The sequence below is a fragment of the Cyprinodon variegatus genome, unplaced genomic scaffold (genome assembly GCF_000732505.1).
Source record: "Cyprinodon variegatus isolate N-32 unplaced genomic scaffold, C_variegatus-1.0 Scaffold1502, whole genome shotgun sequence".
Classification (NCBI taxonomy): Eukaryota; Metazoa; Chordata; class Actinopteri; order Cyprinodontiformes; family Cyprinodontidae; genus Cyprinodon; species Cyprinodon variegatus.
Window position 1 is genome coordinate 62,687 of NW_015151955.1, and position 2,951 is coordinate 65,637.

Sequence of the window (2,951 nt, forward strand, 5' to 3'; positions counted from 1 at the left end):
GTGGACAACATTCTTTAAGATTTGAGTTCTGGGTCGAACATATTTTACATTGTCATTACCTACTTTTATCAATATTCATTCTGTAAAAGAAAATAATATTTAAATCTACTAATATCCACATTTATTGAATTTTTAAGTTATTATTAAAGTAGTTACTGTATTTATCTATGATTTCACTGAAGACTCTTAGATTACTTGCAGAGGCACGTCATTTTATCTTTACCTCAAATAACTTGAAAATTTACTTCTGAAAAGAGCACAAATTCTGTATTTATCATCTTTAATGTTTGTATATTGATGTGCATAATTAACCGCAGTGTTTCTGTTGTCAAGTAGTTGTTAATATATGAAAAATTTAAATGTTAATAAGTTTGAACATTTCCCTTCAGAGTATTACTGCTGCCATCTGTGTTAGAGGGAAAAAATGGTAGGGGTGACCGATGGGTAAGGGTGGCCATGGACACCCCTGGCCCCCCATCTAGCTCCGCCCCTGCACAGACCCAAACCTAAGCTTACTATATCTCATGGTGAACTATGCAGTTGCTGTGCTCATATGCATTTGCATATTGTAGAATGAGGATCAACTTACCTCAGCATGAAGAATTCTTGAAACCCTTAGGTTTCAAGAATCACTAGAGAATAGGTCAGGTAGACCTATTCTCTAGTGATTCAATTAATAATTACTTGACAATTGATCGAACGCCATCGTATGTAGCAGTGGTATCCTACAGTCAAAAGTATCGATTGTGGCCAAAAAGTGGATAAAGAAATAAAGACTGTTTTATTTAATCTCTAATTTGACCATTTAATTTTTCATAATTTAATATTTTTCATCTCAAATAAAAAAAAAACATAAATATGTTGCCTGCAATTCAGTAAGGAATCAAAATAAATACAAAATAAGATAATATCATAAACCTCTATTTGTAAAGCTGGAGCTTTTCTGAGTAACTTCTTTGACTTGCTGAATTGGGAACAAAATACAGAGCAAAACTTATAGTCAGAATGAATTAATATGTTTTTCTGTTTGCATCAAAACACATGGGCTGCTTTGATGAGTTCTGATAGCTTAATGTGAAAAACAGCTGATCCCAGGCTGTTCTCTACATCCAGTCTGTTCCTCCGCTTGGTTTGGATGTGTGTCAAAGCTGATGGTGAACTCAAACATATAAGAAAAACTTGCTTTTTAGTTGATAAATTATCAGAATATTTTATCACATATCAGAACAGATCCCAGCCCTATTTCATTTTAGTACCTAAGAAATGAAATGCCCTCACGGACCACTAGGGTTTACGGGAAACACTGGTAAATAGTACTGGTCATCCAAATCATAGTCATTCCAAAAAAAGTTAAAATACAAGACTTAATTCCTTCCCGCTATCATCTCAACCCCCATCCCCATGCAGGGGACAAAAAAAAAAACATCTTGCGTGTTCAGCCAGGCCAACCATGCTCCATACAACTCCCCTTTTCAGAGGCATAGACCAGTATGGGGTATTGCAGGCTAACAAAGATCTCAATGACTCCCCATCAGTAGGGGGGCGGACCTGTTCTTCCAGTTCAATTTGCATGTTTTCTAAGCCAAAACAAGGCGCTAAATCTGACAGTTTGAATTGAAAAAGGTTCCTGGATGGGAAGCGAAATGTCTTCAAACGTAAAAACAAAGTCCAGTAGATCAGCGGTCCCCAACTTTTTTTGCACCAAGGACCGCTATATGTCAGACAATATTTTCACGGACCGGGGGGTGGTTGTGGGTGTGGGTGTGTGTGTGTGTGGGGTGGGGGGATTACGATCAAGTAAAATGATACGACTGGCATAAAATCAAATACAAACAGCATAAAAATAAAACAACAAGCCGGTCCAATCTAGGCGTAATCGGAGAAAATGACAGACGAAGTGCGCTCCTGATGTCCAGTCTGCTCCGTAGCTTTGTTTTGGTCGCTGTAACCGCAGAAAATCCTGCTTCTCAAAGATATGAAGTCTTGAACTGAATTAACCTGTGTCAAGAGGCACAGATGCACCGACTGATGTAATTGGGAGAGAATACCGCAATTTTTTATATTTTTCAAAATAAAACATCACTCAGACTCTGATCGTTGATAAATATATGTATACTTTTTTCTGTGCGGCCCGGTACCAAATGACCCACAGACCCGGTGGTTGGGGACCGCTGCAGTAGATTGTTTTTTTAAACCTTTTTTTGAACTAGTGCTTAGTATTGCTCTTTAATCCCCTGAGGGTCAATTAAATCCTCGACAACTGGAAAAAATATAAAAAAATGGTGACAACCAAGAAAAATGTCAAGATTTCTCACCGTACACTAAGATGCACAATAAAAAACATCATGAGACACAAAAACATCTGTTAAGTTTAAGGACCTATTCCACATACCAGCACCCAGATGATATTAAAAAAAAATCCTTATTCAGTTAGGGGCAGACTAATGAACTGCATGAAAGCAGCTTCAAAGAGTCTGAGAAGCCTGATGGACAACTGATAAAGACCCAGTTAAAAGTCAATAATTTAGTCAGACTCTCTAGAAGTGATATGAAATTTTTTTTATGATTGACTGTTTTAACCTAATTCAAGTCAATTTAATTGTCTAAAGTTTAACTGAAAAGTAAAGTTGAAGTTTAAAACCTACATCTACTAACCGCTAAACTAAAGAGGAAACCACCAAGACTTACTAACACATCATCTCTAAAAGCTTTTGCAAACTTTATTTCTGCAAACAGCCCAGTCTGAAAAAAATAAAAAAAACAGCCTCTTAGTTTATTTTTCCCCCCAAATGTCACACACAGCAGTGTGACAATAATCCCATTAGAAACGGTTAGGTTCAGACTTAAAACTAAAATGTACAACAAACCCAGTGAGTGGCAGGCTAGGCAAATATTTTTTTTTTTTAAATAGTTTGTACCTTTTAAGATGAGTGCAGACTGCGGGAGGCGGC